This window comes from Palaemon carinicauda, chromosome 6 (genome assembly GCF_036898095.1).
Source record: "Palaemon carinicauda isolate YSFRI2023 chromosome 6, ASM3689809v2, whole genome shotgun sequence".
Taxonomy (NCBI): Eukaryota; Metazoa; Arthropoda; class Malacostraca; order Decapoda; family Palaemonidae; genus Palaemon; species Palaemon carinicauda.
In genome coordinates, this window is record NC_090730.1 from 132,915,175 (window position 1) to 132,925,379 (window position 10,205).

The window sequence follows — 10,205 nt, forward strand, 5'->3', positions numbered from 1 at the left end:
TTTTATGTGAATTAGTAATTAGTCACAGTTGTGTTTTGACTAATTCCCTCATGCACATGAAAGGGGAAAATGTCGATGGTTGAACTGTGTTTAGGGGGGAATGAAAGAAAAAAAAATGGGAACCACTGATTTTTAGAACATTTTGAAAAGCGCATATGTTAATGAAACCATGCGTAGACTAAGAGAAGTCATATTTAGAAGACTGTTGCTTAATGAGTAATATTTTTTATTAATAGATAAAATATTCCTATTATTTCCATTTCATATTTTTATTTTTGTTTCATAAAAGATATTCACGTTAATATTCTTTATAGTTAGTGTTGGTTTTGGTCTCTCAATATCACAAAGCCTTCACCAGCTGCCTTCATTGCTGCCGTTGTGTCCCAGATTCTGATTCCAGGCGCCCTAATTGGACGGTGTGCGGCACACCTGGAGCTGTGCATGTTTAGGACCCAAACATTGTGGAATCCCAATTCAACGCTCAAAAAAAGCATTTCTTTCTTTAGAGAGACGGAGAAAGAAATCTCTTTTTCGTAAAATCACCATAAGAATTTGCATTAAACTTTTTCTGAAATATTGCTTATAGTTTTGGCTCTTTTTTTTCTTTTTTTTTTTTTGTACAGGTATACATGCAAGTGCGGCATGTTATCATAGTAACAGTTTTTCATGAATTTTTATCTACAAATTTTACTTGGATTAAGAATCGCGGTTAAAGTGAATGTTTTCCTTTTGTGATTCATCAACCGTATTTTGAATTCTTGGCTCGGTATATACTTACATTTGTTTGTTCTCTCTCTCTCTCTCTCTCTCTCTCTCTCTCTCTCTCTCTCTCCCCTTCTTCTTCTTCTTCTTCTTCTTCTTCTTCTTCTTCTTCTTCTTCTTCTTCTTCCAAAACTAAATTATTTTGCCTCTTAATGTACGTATATTTTCTTCACGAAATCAATAACATCTGATTAAAAATAGAGACAATTTTATCCTCTCAATACAGTCGATAAGAAATGCTCTTTGAAACAATTAACAGGTTTCTTTTTATTCTAACGTTATGAAAACAAACACATTAAGCCTGTAAAAGTCTCTTTTGGTTACACAATCGTACGGCGTTCTTAATTAGACTTTTCATAGACTTTGAATCGTAATCAGACGTCACAAGTGAGATTTTTTCCCCTTTTACTTACTCTGTAGATGTCACCTTCAAATTGTGTGGGAATATTTCCTAAACACTCGGTAAAAGCTGACAACTGAGAATCAGTGTGACATGTATTGGTGACTTTTGGTTTTTTAAACATTCACAAAAAGTTGATTTTGACTAAAAAAATACTTTCGAAATGTTTTATTGTAAAGAGAAACTAAATTACTACTTCAGACACTTAGTTCCATGGGTGTGGAACGGCGAACTTCAAATTTTCTCAGTTTAAGCAATGAGAAAAAATCCTTACACCGAAGTTATTGGTTATAGTATGAAAAGGCATATTTAGATTAACAAAACGATATACGTTTCAAAATCGTAGTAAGGAGAGTGAGAGAGAGAGAGAGAGAGAGAGAGAGAGAGAGAGAGAGAGGAGAGAGAGGAGAGAGAGAGAGAGAGAAATGGTGGTAAAGAATATACTGTAGGATAAATAAAACTAATTATATACCGTGTCAAAGAGGGGAAACTATGATGAATAAAACAGGATGCACATCCTTAAAATTTATAATGCAGGTTAAAACTAGGCAGATCGATAAAGTAAATCAATTTTACTGTTTATTGCGACGACATCTACGTATTCACAGCTTTTTCTTATAACTCATTACTCGTTGAAAGAAAAAATATAACTTTCATAACCTAAGATCTAATTTTACTTTCCCCATTAAATGACTGAACTCTAAACGCAATACCACCACTGGGTTATTTTTCCATAAAAAGATAATCCCCTTTTATCTTTATACACAAATAAACTTATCCAGTGATGATAGTGTTTTCAGTATTCAGTCGTGTAATCGGAAAAATAGAAATAGATTTGATATGATGAAAGTTATTGTTTTATTTATAACTCAACACCGGATCACATGAAGAAGCTTCTTTGAATACTTGGATGTCACCGCCATCGTTATCACAGAAGTCGTTGATGTCTGTTGGGGAGAGAATCTTCAAATTTTGTCGAAAGAATATTTTTTTTTTCTTTTTTCTTTCCATTCGTCCTTTTTACCTTCAGAGCCATTAAAGTCTCCTTCAACTCCGTCTGATGTTTCAATATTTTTGGCACGCCTGCAGCCAATGGTTGTGAAAACGTGGGATGATTTTAAACTGCCGATGGAAGCAACCGACGTTGTCCGCCAAGGTTTTTTTTTATTTTTTCTGAAAGTGTACTCAGAAAGACTACTCTCAATCCCCCCATAATCACTGTCTATCCCCTTTTCATGTTCTGGAAGCCATTAACGTTTTTGGGGGGTCCTAGTTTATTTTGGCCGTGGTGGTAATTTCAGCCCCTCTCCACCCACCACCGTCTTATTCCCCTTCTTCTTCTCTTTGGTGACTTCTGATGTCTATTTATATCTTTCGAGATGTCAGTCGTAGCGGATCTTCTCTCCCTTCCCCTTTTTAAACGTGCGGTGAAAATAAGAACCTCGAGTCCATTTGCAAAAACATGACACACCTGTCTCTTCTTATCTCTGTAATAGCGGCTTTGATCCAGAGCTGAAGACGTATAAGTCGGAACAGAAAACCCCCGTCACCTGGTGGAAGGAACAAATATTATTCTTAAATAGGCCTTTAGGTTTTCTTTTAGCGCAGAGAGAGAGAGAGAGAGAGAGAGAGAGGAGAGAGAGAGAGAGAATGCCTTTTCCCCTTAGGTTATCCCTATATTTACATTTCAAGATTTCTTGGAAAACTGATAATAATATAAATTACGATTGCCACAGATTACGTCGTTCATGATTAATAACTAAATGGTTTCCCTTTCTTGGAATCTATTTCCAAATAGATTTCCCCCGCTAGTAAGGCAAAACTAATTAGTTACGTGTCAACCTAGACAGTAAGACTACGCCGTAAATGGATTTATTTATTTTTTTATTTTTATTTTTTTTTTTAACATTCTTCATCTAATTCTTTTGAAGCTGTTATGTTGTGCTATTGACACGTCGGTCAGTATCATCTTCATAATATCTTCCGAATGGTCACAGTTGTGGTGGGCCTATTTTCCCTCTATAGAAGATCTTATACAAAATCCTTTTTTACTTGGATGCAATCATTAAATAATTCCTGCAATAACACAATTCTTGAGCAATTTTTCATTAACTTTCGCTAAAATAATGTTGCATAAGGATTATGGCATACTTTATAAATAACATATATATATATATATATATATATATGGTACTTGGGCATGTCACAGAATGCTTATAAATAATAAACAATGTCTTATTGGTGACCAAAAAAATCGAAAATAGCAAACTGTTCACCAGATAGTTTTCAGAAAAGAATAGGAAACTGCGTTTCTCCATTTATTATTTGGAATTACACTTTAATATGTAAGGTATGGTGGTGAAAATTTTTATTAAAAAATATTTGAAAACTCCGGAATTTATTAACAAAAATATATAAATGAAAACTTCAAATTCTTTGAAATATAAAGATTTTTTAAAGATCAGTTTTAAATACATAAGGATTTTCCACAAGGCATCACAGAATTTCAAACCTTCCCTTTCTTCGTTGACATATTTCCTATAGGAATCTTCATATATTTTTTCTGATTCAATGAAATTTGGTTGGGAGTAGAAATACGTAGATTTCTTTCCTCCACTTATTCTGTCTCCACATGAGTTCGGCGACTGTATGGTTTTATCAGGTGACTGACCACTGACTTCAGCTAGTTTTGCAATCCAGTAACTTCTAGATTTATAGGAATTCGGATCAAAGCACGATTAATGAATTACCAAGTCAATATATTTTGAAGATTGTGGAAAAATGGATAAAAAATATTTCAAGTTCAATGCTTTAATAATAAAAAGAACAAAAAATATAAATAAAATAAATGATAATATACTTACATTTATATAGATACAAGCACACGCGCACAAATACAAAAGCTCATCACAAGTAAAATCTACACAAAGACCACTCACACTCGCAATCCAAGTTGAGCAGTCAAGGCCACAATTGTCTTTGATGAAAACTATGAAAGAAAAACTAAAAGCTAACAACTGAGAATCAGTGCGACACGTATTAGTGACTTATGGTTTGGATTTAACATTAAAAAAAGTTGGTCTTGACCAAAAAAAGTCACTACATATCCAATCAATGCAGATTTTTATACAGGTCTTTCAAAATGTTTATTGTAAATAGAAACTAAAATACTACTTCAGACAATTATTTCCATGGGTGTTGAACGGTGGACATCAAATTGTCTCAGTTTAAACTATGAGAAAATCCTTACACCAAAGTAATTGGTTACAGTATGAAAAGGCATATTTAGATTAACAAAACGATGCAGTTTTTAAAATGGTAGCTTATATATATATATATATATATATATATGTATATATATATATATATATATTGTCACGCTCAAGGGGGTGAGGAAGTAGTCATTACCATGGTGAGAGGGTGAGAGGGGTTCCCTGAGAGTTACACTGGAAACCACACTCCCACAAATTGCCGAACCAGCGGGTTATAACTAGAAAAGAGAGTTTGTGAAGGGTTGAATCTGTGCGTGTGCGTGTGCGTGTGCGTGTACGTGTGTGTGCATATCTGAATATTTAGCCGTCATTTTTTACGGCTCGGGTACTTTAATAATAATAATAATAATAATAATAACTTTAGGACCGTATCAGATTACATTTCACCTCAGATTTTGCTTCATGGAAATCCCTTACATCCATTTCCGCCTTATTTCTGTTCCTGTATTTCCCCTAGAGTACAGACTGCTAGAATACACAGCAGTCAATTGATGTTTGTATCAAACTATTGCTTTTTTCTTTGTGCCATATTCATCCCGAAACGTTTGCCTTCCAGTCTTTCATCCCTATAACGCGTCTGTCAATTCTTTTTCCAGCCCAATGAAGTTTATTGTTTTAGATGCTGTCCTCCTTTTTTTGAAGTCTCAGTAAGAATCAATTCCTTTCATGTGATGCCTGAGTCAGGAATTTATCTCTTTCTTCTGCAGTCGATTTTTTTTCATGCAGTATTTTTTTTTTTTTTTGAAGGGGGCGGGGTAATGTGGAAGTGGAAAGAGTGTGGAAATAAAAATTCCATTCCTTTACGTTTTATATTATTTTTAGTTTTATCATGTGATTTGCTTTCGTCCTTTGGCTATTCACAAAAGTGACCTCTCCTCTAATTGCCCCAGTAATTGAATTTGTTCTTTTCTTCACTCCGGTGAAAGCAGTCGAATTAATTCGCGATTCAAGACGACGCCGTTTTTCGTAAAATTTATCGATTTGCCGTGTGGTTGTTGTTGTTGTCGTTGATTTTCTATATTACAGATTTTTCATTAGATTTATCTGTTTTTGCGAAATTGTACTTTTGTTATAAATATTTTTTCCTTTATTTTCTCGCGTTTAAGCAAGACAAGCATTTGTTAAGTTTCACTGTAATGGCACCCAAAAAGATTTGAGAATTGTGTATACAATCAGTACAGCTCTCTCTCTCTCTCTCTCTCTCTCTCTCTCTCTCTCTCTCTCTCTCTCTCTCTCTCCAAAATGTGAATTAGTTATGTCTAACGATTTCATTATTAAGCGATTTACATTGCTTTTATAAATAAATGTTACCTAGTGTTAAAGCTAATGAGAATTGTTAATAGATGAATCAGATTCATTTCCACAATATTCATAAAATAAGATGAGCACAACTCCGTAAGCGATGCAGACTTTATTATTCAATTTCCTTGTAATTAAATATAGAACATCAGTTCAAAAGACACTTTTCATTATTATTGTGCATTTTCCTGTTGATTTAGAAAAATATTACATTAGTATTTGTGAACCCCATAAGAGATCTTAAAGGAGAACTTAAAAACAGCTTTTAGAAGAGGACTTTCTAATAACTCAAAGCTACAAATGGCTATTGGTAGAAGACTTTGTTAGCTCACAATGGAATTTTGATTACAACCTATCAATCACAAAGTATTTATTAATGACATATCTTTAATTTAATCAATAATTTACCACAATTTCTTTAACAAGCAGATAGGAAGAGATGAAATTGTCTTCTGTGTACAAGTTGCTTTCTCAGTCGTAACTTATTGAATCCGTTTATGAATAGTTATTTTTAGACATTGTTGGCACCGACCGGTGATGGAATTTTTTTATCCAGTTGGTATGAGTCTTAAAATCTTCATATTCACCTACCGGTAAACAGACCCTTGAAAATTTCACATTTTGTTAGTGCGCCGTTCTTGAGATTTGCATTATCTTTCTGTATGCAAGCGATAAAAATTCCATACACCGATGGTATGCAGTCTCGAAATTTAATGTCCATGTTTGTTTGCATGCTGTAAAATGCCCTTATTTATCTATTTTATTTTTCTGTAGATACACAAGTTCTGAATTTTTTCATTGCCTCAGTATTCAGTCCTCAAATTTCTATACTCTGGTGGTACATAGATATTGAGATTTCCCTCTTCTGATAGTATGAACGTCATAAAATTTTTAATATTCGCTTGGCTGGCAGTTCTTAAGATTTAAATGCCTTTTAGTTAATTAATCTTGATAATTTTTCCTATGTTTATCAGTGTGCCAGTAATGAAATTTCCATTAATTTTGGATATGATGGTCATAAAGTTTTCATGGTATGTTGGTATGCGAATATCATGATCGGTGGATTTGAGAGTCTTGAGCTTTTTATATTTGGCTGTTTTTACAATTCTTGATACTTTCATGTTATGATGGTAGTCAGTTCTTGACGGTTTCATGTTCTTTTGGTAAATGTTGAAATTTGACCCTTTTTTTTTTTTTTTTTTTTTCGAGTTCTGTTGGTAAGAAAATCTTAATTTTTTTTTACAGCCATGCTTCTTCCCTTAAGCTGTTCTAAATATTTCCACATTCTCTTTGTTGTGTGCAGGTTTTTGGATTTTCTTATTAGTTGGTATAAAAGTTTTCAATATTCATATTCTTATGGTCGATGTCTTTGATTTTTCACTCAAGAAGTGCTTTCTACAATCACGTATGTATATGCTAGATTTTGCTCTTCACGCTGTGTTTTCTTCTGAAGTGAGTTTCGTGGTGGTCCCATGCCCTTTCCTTGTCACCAGTAGAGACTTTTATCCATTTATAGCCGAGTGAACTTAGCGGCAGATGGCCGAGAGTGATTTACGTTCTAGCAAACTTGAGCTGCGCTTTATTCCACTTAATACATTAGCCTTGGCTGACTACAATTTACAAAGGTGACCGGTGAAGGTCGCCACCCTCCTACACTCATACACACACACATAACCACACAACAATTTATATATATATATATATATATATATACTAGTCCACTGCAGACCAAAGGCCTCAGACATGTCCTTCCACTACCTTCTGTTTACGGTCTTTCTATGCCAGTTTATACCGGCAAATTTTCTTAGTTCGTCAATCCATCACCTCTTGTTTTCTCTGCTTTTTTGCAATATCCCAGGGACCTATTCTGTTATTCTTAATGTCCATCTATTATCTGTTATTCTCATTATATGTCCTACCCATGTCCACTTCTTTTTCGCACACTGTTGTTAGAATATCCTCTGCTTTAGTTTGTTATTGTATCTGTCTCTAGTGTTAATCGCATCATTATTCTTTCCATAGCTCCTTGGGTTGTAACTAGGTTATGTACTAAGTCTTTAGTAAGGTTCTAGGTTTCTGATGCATAAGTTAATACTGGTAGGATTATCTAATTTAAATATTTTTTTTTAGAGAAAGTGGCGTTTTACATTCCATAATTGTCTTCCAACGCTCGTCATCCCATGCTTCTCCTTTCAATTTCGGTCTCGTGTCCTGGGGAAACAATTAATGCATGTCCTAAGCACGTACGTTCATTAACAATCTCCAGAGGACCGTCTCTGCATTTTCATTGGACATTATTTTTGTTTTACTCATATTGATTTTTAGTCCTACATTTCTGCTTTCCTCCATTCAAATCTTCGATCATTTTTTTTTTTTTTTTTTTTTTGCAATTCCTCATATGATTCACTAAACAGAATTTTGTCGTCTGTAAATCTTAAGCTGTTAAGGTATTCCCCATTAATGTTAATAACTGCATTTTCCCACTCTAAATTTTCTAAAACTTCTAGCATACTGTAAATACAGAAATTTAGGAGAGATTGGGTCTCACGGTCTAACTCTTCTTTATCGGAATTTTCACACACACACTATATATATATATATATATATACTGTATGTATGTGTATATATATATATATATGTGTGTGTAAATATATATATATATATATATATATATAGATATATATATATACTGTATATATATAAGCTATTTGTAATATCGCACCTGAATTAATGAAATGATACGAAATAAGATTTTGTATATTAGTCATTGTGCGTTAATGCTTGATAAGTTTCTACACATTCCCGTAATTTGGCCTCGGTGATCTTTAATCTCTAGATCCAAAAAGTAACGCAATGAGAACTTCAGATTGGAGGCGGCGTAAATGCCTTCGCGTTTATTTCTTGCTTTTAATGAGTTGGATGGTAATGTCGATAAACAAGATTTAAAAGCCGCTCATGAATGGCAGAGGAAAGGGACAGTGACATCGCCCTATCGAGCAGGACAATGCCTTAGAGACTGAATATATATACATATGATCCGCGCCCAAGCCACCTCTCCACCCAAGCTAGGACCAAGGAGGGCCAGGCAATGGCTGCTGATGCCGCAGCAGATAGATTTATAGACTCCCAAAAACCCCCCCATCCTTAGCTCAAAAGGATGGTGAGGTTGCAGCAACCAAAGAAATTAACAAGTTTGAGCTGGACTCGAACCCTTGTCTGGTGTTCACCAGTCAGGGGTGGTACCACACCAGCCACCATAATATGTTTACTTCCGTCTGTCAAAAATCCTGAAGTGTTTCATTCGGACGAGTGAGTACTAAACCGAGGGACCGTAAATTGGAGTCAAGAAAATTGGCCCCAGATAAGGATGAGATTATCTCTCTCTCTCTCTCTCTCTCTCTCTCTCTCTCTCTCTCTCTCTCTCTTCTTCTTCTTCTTCTTCTATGTTGAGTGAAAAGGGAAAATTTCACATTGTATATAAAATGTTAATGACCAAATAACTTATATTAATTGCTTATTTCTAACCAAATGTTCATTAAATAACGAATATCTTAATTAACAGATAAGTTAAAGTAAACACGATCGTTAAGGCGACAGATATGCCGTGTAGGGCAAAGTCATTTTATATATGATTTTCCATTCGACTGCCTCCAAGTATGTATGTATTTTTTTTTTTTTTTTTTTTTTTTAATGTTCTTCGTGAAATGGTTCTATTTTGGCGTCTGAGATTCCGTGCCTCGGATGCTCTGTTATAGTTAGAATGATTTATTGCAAGATTTAGCTCGTTGCAGAAGATGAATTATAGGTTGAAACTTTGTGTCTTCCCCAAATGGAATTCATATAAATGGTTGATCTACAAGGAACGGGTCATGACCCCTTTCAAAGCTTGAATCATTTTGAAAGTTTTTTGTACAGATTAATCCATTAAAGTTCTGATAATGTTGGCAAAAATGGCAAATCATCATTGTTTGAATTTGGAAATACTCCTGTCTTTTCATATTCGGGCCATCTGGCAGATAAATGAATTCCGTTCTTGATTAAATAACTCGTTTAAGCCATAGCCAATTAAGAAAAAAGATTAGTTTTTCATTTATTCCTGAATGAGTTAAGTTTTCACTCTTTTGTAGTTTAGAAACAATTTCTTTGCCCCCCCCCAAAAAAAAAAAAAAAAAAATCTTTCCTTTCGAACGACTTTTCCAAAGTCTGAGATGAACAGCCGTCGTCATTCAATTAAACAAACAAACAAAACTTTGACTCCTTCCCAAGAGGGACAGCGTAGAGTACATTGTCATTTCCCCTTGAAGAAAAAAAAGAAAAGACCGCAAGAGGCAAAAACAAGAAAATTTTGTCTTCTTTAAGATTCTCATGCAAATTACCTTCCCCACGCGAAACAGCAGATGTTTTCGAGATTTTTTACGGTCGAAGTGGAGAGGGAAAGAAAGAGGAAGAGACAGAGAAATGTTTACCAAGCT